This window comes from Gorilla gorilla, chromosome 7 (genome assembly GCF_029281585.2).
Source record: "Gorilla gorilla gorilla isolate KB3781 chromosome 7, NHGRI_mGorGor1-v2.1_pri, whole genome shotgun sequence".
In the NCBI taxonomy this organism is placed as follows: Eukaryota; Metazoa; Chordata; class Mammalia; order Primates; family Hominidae; genus Gorilla; species Gorilla gorilla.
The window spans coordinates 70033875-70048346 of NC_073231.2; the positions used below are offsets into that span (position 1 = coordinate 70033875).

Sequence of the window (14472 nt, forward strand, 5' to 3'; positions counted from 1 at the left end):
GCTAAATGACGAGTTAATGGGTGCAGCACAGCAGCATGGCACATGTATACATATGTAACTAACCTGCACATTTTGCACATGTGCTCTACAACTTAAAGTATAATAATAATAAAATTTAAAAAACTAAAAAAAAAAAGAGAGAGAGAAAAAAAAGAAAACTCACACTGAATGGAAAAAAATTCAAAAGATGCCAACAGTGAGATGACATAGATTTTAGAATCAGTTGACAAATATTTTAAAGTAGTCACAACAGAATTGCTCCAATAAGCAATTATCACCATGCTTAGAACAAATGAAAGTGTAGAAAGTCTCAGAAAAGAAACAGAAGCTCTAGGAAGAAATAAAAGACATAAAAAAGAATACAATAAAAATTTTAGAACTGATAAATATAATAACAGAAATAAAAAACTGAATAGATGTCTCAACAGCAGAAAGAAGAGAACAGAAGAGTCAGTGAACTGGATAAAAGAATTGTGAGAATTAACCAGTTAGAATAAAAGTTGTAAGAAAGATTGAAAAAAGGAAAGACTATTCAGTGAACTGTGAGACTAAAACAAATATATATATTATAATATATATAATATATATATATTATATATATATAAAATATATATATAAAATATATACATAATATATATTTTTTATATATATATAATATATATATATGCTATTCATGTCTTCAGAGTCCAAAAAATGAGGACAAAAATTAGGGAACTGAAAAATATTGAAAGACATAATAGCAAAAATTCATTGAAATTGGTGAAAGAATACATCCTATAGATTTAAGAGACTAAGTGAAATACAAAGAGGATAAACTCAAAGAAATCCTTGCCAAGACGCATCATAGTCAACTTCTGAAAACCTGACAGCAAAAAGTCTTGAGAGCAGCAAGAGAGAAATAAAACCTTACCTATAGGAGAACACAAGTCAAATGAGAGAGAATTTCTCATCAGAAATCATACAGCCAGAAGGAAGTGGCACAAGATTTTTCAACTGCTGAAAGAAAAGAACTGTCAATCCTGAATCCTATATCCAGCAAAATAGTGCTTCAGAAATTAAGGGAAAATCAAGACATTCTCAGCTAAAGAAAAACAAAGTAAACTTATAATAAGAAGACCTATCCTAAAAGCATGGCTTAAAAAGGGCAAAAAGAGAAAATAATTATAGAAGCTATCTTGGAACTTAGGAAGAAAGAAAGAATATGGTAAGAAAAGTGATCCTTAAATATTTTATTTCTGCTTTTGAGTTTTCTAACTTATACTTGGGTATTGAAACAAAAATTGTAATATTGTCTGGTTTGGTTCTTACTATATGTAAATGAAATATTTTAAAATATTATATAAAGAATAGTATAAAATATGAAATATAAGACATAATATATCAATATATATTACAAATATGAACAATATTTATAATACATAAGTATATGTTAATATATGCTTAAATATAACATATAAATATTATAAGCTATAATATATATTATAAAATGTAAAATATAATAAAATAGGTAAAGAGATTAAAATACGTTAAGGTTTCTACACCTAACTGATAAGATGTTGATTTCACCAGAATGTGAAGACATATACAAAATTTAACGCTGAGAGTAGACACTAAGTATGCTCAAAAATGCTATGGATAAAATTGATTTCTAAAAGAATATATTCAAAAAAGTCACATGAAAGCAGAAAAATTAAAACAGAAAAATCGAAAAGAGAGAGAACAAAATTCAAATATATAATTATAAATATGTCAACACATCAATAATTAAAATAAAAGTAAGTTGTCTAAATACCCCAATCAATACACAGAGATTGGCAGAATAGATTAAAAAACATGACCCAAATATATGCTATCTACAAGCTCACTTTAAATATAATGATATAGTTATATTTAAAGTAAAATAATGATTTTTTTGATGAAGAAAAGTGACTAGTGGCTATATTAGCATTAGATGAGCTAAACTTCAAAGTAAAGAAAATTATTGGATGAAACAAGACAAATTAATTAATAATACAAGCATAAATCTACAAGAAAAACATATCAACTCTAAATATGTATGCATCAAATAACTTAGATGCAAAGTATTTAAAGCAGAAACTGATAGAATTGAAAGGTGAAATGGATAAATACACAATTACATTGAAGACTTCGACATCTCTCTTAACAACTGGTAAAAGAGTTAAACAGAACATCAGCAGGAATGTAGAAGAATTAGAAAACACCGTCAACTGACAAGATCAAACTAACATTTTGAGAACTTTTGGACAATACAAATAGAATATACATTATTTGCAAGTTTCTGTAGAAACTTGACCATACTGGGGGCATAAAACAAATCTCAATAAATTTAAAATAATTAAAGTCATAGAAGGTGTGTTTTCTGACCAGAGAAGAATGAGTAACAGAAAGAAAACAAAAATAATTTCTGACACTTGAAAATGAAGGCACAGAATTATAAATAATCCATTATATACAAGAGAGTCTCAAAAGAAATAAAAAAATACATTGAACTGAATAACAATAAAAGTAGAACAGGATTAGGATGCAGGTGTTCTGCTTTGACTGTTTCACTGTCAATCTCTTGATTGTAGTCATATATACACTAGAGTACCTTTCAATTTAAAAATTTAAACAAGTTCTCATGAGAACATCATATAGCTAAATCATTTAAGGAAATGTATTATGTTAATCTCTGCCTTTGGTCGGAATATTTAATATATTTGCTTTTAATGCAATTATAGATAAGGTAAAATTTATGTTCACTTTATATCATAAGTTTTTATCTTTGTTCCTTTATTTTTCCATTACTGTTTCTTTTGGGGGTTATAACACTATGAATGTACATGTATATATATGTATACACTTTTATATAAATTATATATAAATATATACTACATTCATATAATTTTAATTCTCCCATTTTTATCATTAGTCATTTTATTAGTTATTTGGAGGGATATAATAATATTTTAAAACATTCTAGTTCAGAACAATGACAACATCAATAGTGCTCAAAAATTTGTTTCTATATAACTCTGTTCCCCCCACTTCTTCGTGTTATTATTGTCATACACTTTACATCTTTATATATTACAAGCCCAAAGACACAGTGATATAATTATCATTTTATCAAATTTCTTTTAAATCAATTAGAAGTAAAACACCAATAAAAATGCATTTATGCTGTCACTTATATTGAATTATGTATTTACCTTTAACAGTGTTTTTATTATTTCTAAGTGTGTATTCAAGTTATTATCTAAAAATTATTTTCTGTAGTGTATATTTACTAGTGGCAAATGTTCTTTTTTTAAATATGTAATAATGACTTAATTCTCCTCCACTTTGGAAGGAGAGTTTCACTAAATAAGAACCTCTTATATGACAGCCTTTTTGTTTCATCACTTAAATGTGTCGTTCTATTACCTTCTAACTTCCACAGTTTACTATAAAAAATGAGCTGTTATTCTTATTAATGACTCTTTGCATGTTGTGAGTCATTTTTATTTTGCTGTATTCAAGATTCTCTGGCCTTTTGCTGGTGAACCATGATAATTTTATGTCTTTGTTTTTATTCTACATGGAGTTCACTGAGCTCTTCAAATATGTATATTAATATTAAATTTGAGACGTTTTCAGCTGTTATTTCTTAAAATATTGTTTCTATCCGTGTCCCTTCTTGTTTTCTTGGTATTCCCTTTATATATATGACAGTATCACTTATGCTGTCATAGAGACTTCTGAGATTCTGCTATTTTTCTTCATTTATATTTTTGTTATTCCTTAGACTGGATAATCTCAGTTGCCCTATTGACATTGAGATATTGTGAACTCTTCATATCCTCTTAATCTTTCTTCATAAACTCAAATGTTTTGTTCAGTTCATCTCAGAATTTTTAAAATTTCAGTAATTGTACTTTTCAACTGAAGAATTTTATTTGATTCTTTTCATTACTTCTATCCTTTCATTAACATTCTCTATTTGGTCAAACAGGTTAATTCTTTGGGCATAGCTTCATTTAGACCAGTTAATATATTTATAATAAACAATTGAAATTATTTTACTAGTAAGTGCACCAGCTGGTTTTCCTCAAAGAAAGCTTCTATTGAGTCTATTTTCTTACGGAAAGGCCACAATTTTGAGAATGTTTTCAATGTCACATAATTTTTGTTTAAAACTGGCATTTCAAAGTATATTCTTGGAAATCAGATTCTCATTCTTCCCAAGAGTCTGATACTGTTGCAGTTTGTTGTTATTGTTTTCCTATCTGTTTCACTGATAGGAAACAGACTATTTCTATTTAGGTTCTTGGTCATCTATTGTTTTGACCAATATTTCTGTAAATTACTAGAAGCAAAGTCTTACAACTTTTCCATGGGGCTCTGTGTGTGTTTTGTGGCACTTCTTTAATCCTCTGGAAATTTGCAACTCTTTCTAAGTCTTTACTTTCTTCTTGCACAGATCTTTAAGGCTAGCCAGAACTGAGGGTTTAGGGCATCTTTTCTCATCACGTGCATAGCCCGGCACATTCATGTGCCCTTCTAGGTTCTCAGGAATGTACTGGAGCTTCTAAAAGACCCTCATTGGAACCTCATTCCTCAGATCTTAAGTTTTTCACCAGCATCTTTCTTGCCACAACTGGTATTGTCAATTCAAGTAGGTGTGATCTTAAACTGTTGATTGTTAAATACTTAGGTTAGCAATTTTTCCAATGAGAAAGGTCTGAGTGAGGTCAAGTAATGACAAGGCCTGTGTCTTAGTCCGTTTGTGTTGCTATAATAGAATATCTGAGGCTGGGTAACTTACAGAAAAAAGAGGTTTATTTGGTTCATTACTCTGGTGACTGAAAGGTCCAAGGTGGGAAAGCTGCATCTGGTGAAGGTTTCAGGCTCTTTCACCTCATGGCAAAAAGTGAAAGTGGAGTGGGCATGTGCAAAGAGATCACATGGTGAGAAAGGAAGCAAGACAGAGAAACTGAGGAAGCCAGACTCTTTTTAACAAACCACTCCTGTGGGAAATAATGCATTTCCACAAGAGTAAGATCTCACCCACCTTTGCAGCAGGGAATTAATTTATTTATGGGGGAATCTACCCCCATGACCTGAACAGTTTCCTCTAGGCCTCACATTCCAACACTGCCATATTGGGAATCAAATTTTGACAAGAGTTTCAGAGGAGCAAACCATATCCAAAGTGAAGCATTTCACCTCTGCCCCCGTAAAACTCATGTTCTTCTAAATACATGTTCATGCTAAATACATGTTCATGCTAAATACAATCATTCCCTCCAAATAGTCCCAAAGGTCTTAACTTTTCCAGCATCAACTTGAAAGCCCAAAGTCCAAATTCTCTTTTGAGACTCAGGGCAAGTTCCTTGTAGTTATGAATCTGTGAAATCAAGAGCAAGTTATTTATTTCCAAGATAAAATAGTATAACAGACATTTATTCAATGTTCCTATTCTAAAAGGGAAAACTAGACAAAAAGAAATAAATGACAGGCCCTACATAAGTCCAAAACACAGCAGGGCAGACAGTAAATCTTAAGGCTCCAGGATAATTTTATTTTACTTCATATCTCACACCCTGTGTACATTGGTGTGAAGGGTGTGTTCTAAGGTCTTGGGCAGTTCAACTCCCATGGCTTTGTTGAGTGTCACACATGTGTCTGCCCTCATAGATTGAAGTTTGGTGCCTGTAGTTTTCCTAGGTGGGCATTACATGGTGTTGGTGGCTCTATAATTCAGAGTTCTCAATGGTGGCTCCAGTAGCTCACCTAGGCATTGTGCTGGTGAGGACTTGGTAGAGCTCTAACTCCACATTTCCACTCAGCATTGCCCTATGAGAGGTTCTCTGTGGTGGCTTTGTCCTGTGACAAGTCTCTGCCTGGGCCTGCAGGTTTTTCTATACACCCTTTGAAATCTCAGTCAATAAAGCGTTGTTTCCATAGCTCTCACATTTTGCAGGCCTGCAGAATCAACACCATGTGGATGCCAAGGCTCACTGCTTGTGCCTTTCAAAGCAGAGTCTTGAGCCTTACTTGGGGCCACTTGAGCCATGGCTGCTTTTGATGTGGAGAGCAGCATCCTGAGGCAGCACAGGACTTCAGCAGCCTAGGCCTGTCCCCCAAAACCATTCTGTACTCCTAGGCCTCTCAGCCTGTGATGAGACTGGCCTCAAAGATCTTTGAAATGCCTTTAGGGATTTTCCCCATTATTTTGATTATTAGCACTGGGTTTCCTTTCAGCCATGCTAATCTCTTTAGCAACTACTCACTGGACCAAACCCTCAGCACCCTTTCCAAACATGTCTTTTCTTTTTATATAATCGGTCTGCAAATTTTTAAAATCTTTACATTCTGCTTTCCTCTTAACTATAAATTGTGCATTTAGGTCATGTATTTGCTCTTAAATCTTACTGCATGCAGTTAAATGCAACCATGCAGTTGCCTGAATGCTTTACTACCTGAAGTTTTCTTCTGTCAAATATTAATCACTCTTAAGTTTGACCTTCCACAAAATACTAGGGCATTGACATAATGCAGTCAGGTTCTTTGCAAGGGTGTAATAGGCATATCTTCCACTGATTTTATTTCTAATGGCATTTTGGTCCTGACCACATAATGAATTTCTAGGAAGTTCCAAACTTTCCCTCATCTTTTTGTCTTCTTCTGAGTCCTCACCACAATCACCCTAAGGATTCCATTCATAGCAATACAGGCTTTTTTTAGTCTCCTCCAAATTTTTCCAGCCACCAGTCATTACCCACTTCCAGTGCCACTTCCACATTTTCAGATATCTGTAGAGCAACACCCCACTCTGTATGCCAATTTTCTTAGTCCATTTGTGTTGCTATAACAGCATACTTGAGACTGGATAATTTATCTTTTAAAAAAGCAGTTTATTTGGCTCTGATTATGGTGGCTGGAAAGTTCAAGGTGGGGCAGCCACATCTGGTGACTGCCTCAGGTTGCTTGACCTCATGGCAGAACGTGGAAGTGAAGTGGGAATATGCAAAGAGACCACATGGTGAGAGAGGAAGTAAGAGAGACAAACCTGTGAAGCCAGACTTGTTTTAACAACGAATTCTCATGGGAATTAATCCATTTCCCCCTAGAATGAGAACTCACCCACTCCCACAAGAGGGCATTATTCACCATTATGACCCAGACACCTCCCAATAGGCCCCACCTCATCACACTGTCACATTGAGAATCAAATTTCAACATGAGTTTCAGAGGGGACAAGCCATATTAAAACCGTAGCAGCCTGCAAATTGACTTCTCTAGGAAGCTTCCAGATAGGTCAGATGATTATGATCTTCTTGAGATTGTGCTTTTTTAGAATCTCCAAGCCCAGTCCACACCCTTCAGTGGGTTCTGAGGTGCTGGGTCTTATAGCTAGCTACTGTGTTTTCTAGGATGCATATTTTTGAGGTCACAGTGGTGGTCTGGACAGGGTAGTAGGAATATAATAAGCTACAATGTTGCAAAGCTGTCCATTCTTACCAAAACTTGAAGCTTGTTTTGTTTTTAATAAATGCTGTATGGTTATTCCAAACATTTAATTTATTTCCACAATTCTGAATAACATTGATTCTGATAATTATGAATATTTTCTCATTGCCTTTCCAGAAGAGTGGAATTTCAGAAGTCATTACTATGCCATTCTGAAAATCCAGCCCACATTCACTTTTGATTTCTTAAAATGCCTAAGGCACAGTAATTTGCAAAATGTTTATGGTCCATAAGTATCAATTAATTTGCATTCCAGTGTTTATAGGCATAGATCAGAATCCAACCTATTGTTTTGATCCTTTACTCTCTTCATCTATTTTATGGGTTTCTAAGGACTATAACCTTTACTCTTTGTGATTTGGATTATTTGTTTATTATGTATCTTAATCTCCTGATCCTCATTACTGAGTTTGGCAAATAAAAATAGAAACTTATTACATTGCCTATCTCTGCTAAACTGCTTGCTTCAAAATCTTTTAGGTTCTTTTAGGATTTTGATGTAATAGAACAATGTTTAATAAAATTTTGCTTTATCTCTTTTAAATTAATGTAAATAAAATAAGAGATTTGTATCTCAATATCAGGTTTACACTGTTCTTCTCATATTAAATTATTTGGTGAATATTAATATGTCAGCCAATATCTTGATACCTATGGCCATAAATGTTAAGGTGGCATGATGAATGCAGTTAAGAAACTTACTTGGGGCATGGGGAGACCTAAATTTATACAGTTAGTCTTACTTCATTGTGCAAATAATTATAAATAGACATATGTATAGCTTCAGGATAATTCTGTTTTTCCAGTTGAAATGCAGTTTATTATTTCTACCCTTAAATGCTTTCATGAGATGGTGTTTTTTTGCTACAATTACCTTACTATGAGAACATAATACAGTACTTGGTTACTACACTCTGTGTTTTGTTACTTTACTTCCTGGGAAATTGCTTCCAGAAGGTCTTCAACTTTAAAATTCTGATTTTCAAAATGTTCTTACTTGGGTCACTCACTAAAAATTTATTTACAATTCTTCTCTTCGTAGATGATTACTTTTGTCAAAAAGGATAAAACAAAATGCTGCATAGTATAGGCATGTTCCCTTTGACAGCTACTATTTTGGAGGCAGTAAATACATTTGTTTTATCTATAGATGTTAATGTAAATTTTATAGTCTACCGAGAGAGAAAATGTACAGAGTGTTAAGAGTACAGAGTACTCTTAACACAAATGGGTAGAGAAATTCACTATTCCGATGGAGAATAGGAGATTTGAAAATAAATTATATGCAAGGAGAAAAAATATATCAATGAAAAATAAAAATAATTCAGAATCCTCAGTGATTCCCAGGAGTTTAAAATCTCTTCTAAGGGACAGAGAGGCACTATCTTGTCCAGATATCTTCTTCACCACACATTCCTGTTCTCAATTCAATCATTAGTTTGAAATAAAATTTCACATAAAATAAGCTATTATGGAAGTTATACACAAACACACACCTGCGCAAATGTGAGTTCAATTTTTGTCCTAACTTATTTCTATCTACTTAAGTCTATTTTACAGTATGAAGCACTCCAAACATGAATTTATGCAGGACCTGTGCTATTAAGCAGATGCTCTGCCTCATCCTCGTTTGTCTTCTCTGTAGTCTAAACAGCCAGTGCTTTGTACAGCTGGAAATGAGAGGGAAAGGGATCTTGGAATTTTAGAAAACCTTTGGTTTCAGATAACAGATAGAGTCAGAAATTGTGAAAAACCAGATAGACTGAAAGCTGATCCTTTATTTACAAGACAGAAAGAGAGCCTTGATCCCAAATACCTACCCAGCCTTGTGAATATTAAAAGACCTTATTTATAAGACTCAAGTGCCAAACAGGGATTCGTTTAGATTACCGGCCATCTTCTTCTGAAATCCAGACATCAACACGTCATGAATTCTTCAGTCAGGAGCTTTGAAAAACTGAGCATCCAAAGTGTTCCATTAATTGTGTTATGTATTCAATCCTTATGTTCAAATCAGAAACATTTTTTTTTTCTCTAGAGCGACCCTTTAAGGTAGGTGCTTCAAGGCACAATTTACAATGAGAAAATGAAGATTTATAGAGACTAGCCAGAAAGTAGTATTAATGGGAGTCAATCCTCAATTTCTGACTTGAATTTCACTAATACTTAATATATTTGAAAATTTCTCTTATGATGCTGTAGTACCTGAGATGGTGGGGACTTGGGGTAAGGAGATGTTTGGGGAAAAGGAGCCTCCAATGATCAGCTCCATTTAAAAATCTTCCCAAGTTCTGCACTGTTCCACTAAATAGAGAAGCAAATTTCTTTCCCCTTCTCTTATGTACCGTACAAAATGCACTAGCATGACTTTCAGATCTCAAACTCAGTAGTTTAGACGAATATGCTGTGTACACTAGTTTAGGAAATATTTTAACATTATTTCCATAAGGGGAATTATCATGAAATTCAATGAATAAAGCTACACCAATGTGTGTAGAATACAGCACGTTTTGAAATCAGGGGATTTTCTCTCCATGTTAAGTCCAATTATAATTTAAGAAAAAATACGTATACATAAACATACAATATTAGAGGCAGTAAAGAAAAGTATTGTGACTCAGAATGTTTAGTTATAAATGACTATGAGAATATATCAGTAAGCCTAGCTGTATTAGTGTCTAAATGAATATTATATATGGAAACAACTTTTAAGTTATCAGTGGCAATAAAATAAGCTTTTGTAACTTGTCAAAAAAAACTATAACACCGCTCAAGGCTTCAATTGGGAGCCACTCCCCTGTTCCACTAGGGAAGTTCTGAGAAGTTTAATTAGGCTTTGGAAAACAGATGGGAAATTTATTAAGCTTTCTGAGTAATGAAGTAAGAATTTATGAATTTTTGCTATCAGAGGAAGAAAGTATAAAAGGTTTTTTTATTATGACATTAGTCTTATATAGATCAACAACAACAACAGCAAAAAGATAAAACAAAGTTCTCCCAAATCCTATGTAAACCCACACGATTTTCTTCAGTATTTCTGATGCTTTCTCACAACCAATGAATTAAGCACTATTTGGAATGTTTAATGTTGTAATACATATGGCGGCTCATGCAATAATATTCCCCAAAGAAACCATATTTCTTGTTAAATAAGCTCTGGTTATGATGTATTTGCCCTGGGAATATGTATATGAATTGTTAAACTAATGCATGTTTTGTTGAAAGTATTTCCCTATTATCACATATGGTAAGTTCTAAGTCTATTCTGAACCATTTTCACCACTGCTTAGATTATTTTCCTTAGAAAAGGAAAGAAACGTTGTAACAGCCTCCACATTTAACCACATTTTCAGACCCATATTTCACACCCTGGCTCACCTTTTCTTTTTAACTTTGATGAAATAAAATCTCTTCACTTATTAATAATTTATTTCTTTTGGGTTATGATCTTTTATTGACAATCATAACTTCAAAAATATATCATATCAAGATGGTGATTTTAAAATGTGGCACTTTATTAAATATATTATATCCTAGAATTTTTCAAAGATTTGCAAATTACTTATCATACTGTTGGAACTCTTGGATGCATGGGAGGACATATGGGCAGCAGATAAGTAAAATCTCCCAATACGTTTCTGTAAACAACTTCAACAATTTTTGGCATTAATTGTTAATAAATAGGTATATTCTCTTGCCTTCAATATATTTGAGATGGGGACACAGGAAAACAAAGTGGTAAATATTATTTGCTTCTACCCCCAAAATAATGTTTTGTTTTCTGTAGAAATATGTGTAAAGTATAATCTTAAATCCCTCTAAAACAAGCCTGGTCTCATAATGAAGTCTTAAATACTCAAACATTTCATTTATAATACATTCTGATGAAAGATTTACATGCAAATAGCTATTAAGCTATATAAAATTAGGTGAAAATGATAGCCTTCAATTATTATTCCCAAATCAGCAGTAAGCAAGGCAAAAAATAATTTGCATCATAAGCCACATAAAATTTTGAAATACTGTAAGAAACCATCTTAGTAACAGTACTTTTAGACATCACTCACAGTTACCTATTAGCTTACCTATCTAAAGTCTGGTAAACAGAGATCAGAGCAAGAAATAGAAAATTTGACTTTGGTGAATGAATGTTGTTTAATATGTTCGGGATGAAAAATGTTCTATTGAATGGTAACTAATGGGGTAAGGGAGGTACGGAGACAACCAGCTTCTTGTTATGCAGACAGTGGCCTCCACCAGAACACACTGTCCTGGGTTTCCAGTCTCTCCTTCAATAGAATCCACTGCAACTCATAATTTAGCAGCAGTTTACAGGTATTTTATATTTAACATTTGAGGTTTAAAATAACTGTTTAAAAATTAAATTGGGTTAAATTATCTTAAGCCATGTAAATTCCTCAGTATTGTTTACTCATATAAAATCTACTCTTATTTGAGCCATATTTGTGTAAAAATAAGGTGAAATCTAGGCATTGCATTATAGAAAACATTATTTTACAAAATAAGCCTACATAACGATGTCTCTACATGTTAAAATTTCTCTCTCCAGACTACTCAGCAGTTACAAGAGCCACATGATAATTATACTTCCACTGTCAACTTTAAAAAATATTTTTTGTCACTATTCATTGGGGTTATCAAGAGCGAGAAACTAACAATCAGAGTAATCAAAATAAGTCAAATAATTTTTTTTAAAAAATGGCATTAACAGTTTAAAAATAAACATAGTACTATGTTGGAGATAGAATAGATGTACTTTTCCTTATTCCTCTTCCGAAGTATCATCACAAACCCTGGACAACATACATAAAATAAATGTAAGGACACCCTGAAAGAGAGAGAAGAGGCAGGCAGACTAAGAACCCAGAGACCCCAGGACCCTCACAACACGTGACGAGTTCTCTGGGTTTGCCTCTCTGTGTCATATCCCCCAAACAAGATAGTGGAGAGGCTGGCAACCCAGAAATACCAATGGATGCAGACCAGTAAACCTAAGAGAAGCCTACTCCTTCTAGCCACGTGACCTGAGAGGGGCAGTCTAGCAAGACAGAAACTGTTATACAATAATTGATATTCTCTAGCCAAATGCTACAGAAAAGCCATGGCCCCATACCCACTGATGCCTGCAAAGGCCCAGTAATAAGCTTGGGCATTTTTCCCCTCAGATACTTATCATCTCTTACTCTAGTCTAACAAAACATTGTACCTTTTGACCAAAATCTCTCCATTCCCCCTATTCTCCAGTCTCTGTAAATACTACTTCTCTTCTGAGAGTTCCATGGTTTCGATTCTACATATAAGTGGGAACATATAGGATTTGTCTTTCTGTGTCTGGCTGACTTTACTTAGCCTAATGACCCCCAGATTCTTCTATGACATAATGTCCTTCTTTTTTAAGGTTGAATACTATTCCATTATGTATACATATACCATATTTTATTTATCCATTTATCGGTTGATGGACATTTAGGTTGATTCTGTGTGTTGGCTATTGTGAGTGGAGTAGCAATTAACATGAAATTGCAGATGTCTCTTCAATATACTTATTTCAAATCATTTGCATATATACTCAGAAATGGGATTGCTGGTTCTACACAGAGTGGTGGTTCTATTTCAGTTTTTAGAGAAAGCTCTTCACAGTTTACAACGTGGCTTGTATAAATTTACATTGCCACCAACAGCATACAGGGGTTCCCTTTTCTCTACATTTTTGCCAACACTTATCTTTCACCTTTTTGATAATAGCCATTTGATAGATATGAGGTGATAGCCCACTGAGTTTCTAATTTTCCTAATGATTAGTGATGTTAAGCATTGCTTCATAGGTTCACATGTACATAAATGTTGGCTATTATTATGTCTTCTTTTGAGAAATGTCTCAAAATGAGTCCTTTGCCCATTTTTAATGGGTTGTTTTGTACTTCGAAGTTGTTTTAGTTCCTTATATATTTTGATTACTAACACCTTATCACATGTACGGCTTATAAATATTTCTCCCATGATATAGGTCGCCTCATCACTCTGTTCATTTCCTTTGCTGTGAGGAAGATTTAGAGTTTGATATAATCCTGTTTGTTTATTTTTTGTTGTTGTTGCTGTTGTTGCCTGAGCTTAGGGAGGCAAATCCAAAAAGTCATTGCCCAGACCAAAGTCATATAATGTTTAGAGTTGTTTTTATATATGGTGTTAGATAAGAACCCAATTTCATTCTCCTGAACATGAAAATTCCATTTTCTTGTCACCCTGTTATTGGAGACTGTTCTTTTCCCATTTTGTATTATGGGGGCCATAGTAAAAATCAATTGATCATAATCACACAGATTCTTTTCTGGCCTCTCTATTTTGTTTCATTGGTCAGTGTGTCTATTTTTTTTATCAGTATTCTGCTGTTTTAATTCCTATACTTATGTATAGGAATTGCCTTGGTTATTTGTGTGTGTGTGTGTGTGTGTGTGTGTGTTTCTGTATTAATTTTAGAGCTTATCTCTAAGAAAGTAAAATTGAAATTTTGGTAAAAAATTTAATGAATCTATTAATCTTTTGGGGGTAATATAGATGTTTTAACAACATTAATTTTTCCAATCCCTGAACACAGAATTATCTTTCATAATTTTCTCTTAAAACCACACACACACACACACACACACACACACACACAATTAAAGGCAATCTTGAGCCAAAAGAGTGTAGCTGGAGACACCACACTACCTGGCTTCAAACTGTATTTCAAAGCTAGGAATTAAAACAGTATAATACTAATAAAAACAGACACATCAACCAATAAAACAAAAGAGAGGCCAGAAGAGAATCTATGCCATTCTGAGTTCTTTCCATATATTTGTGTCTTCCTCAATCAAAATTATATGATATATGATATAGAGGATGAAAAAAATGAAATCGTATAGAGTATGTTCTCTGGAGTCAGACTGAAAATCA

The 14472-nt window shown here is 33.3% G+C and overlaps 1 protein-coding gene across 5 annotated transcripts in view; it reads right to left on the minus strand.

The window, feature by feature from the left end:
- The window catches only part of SNTG1 (syntrophin gamma 1), an 880400-nt gene that overhangs the window by 18887 nt on the left and 847041 nt on the right, over nt 1-14472 (minus strand). The window lies entirely within an intron of this gene.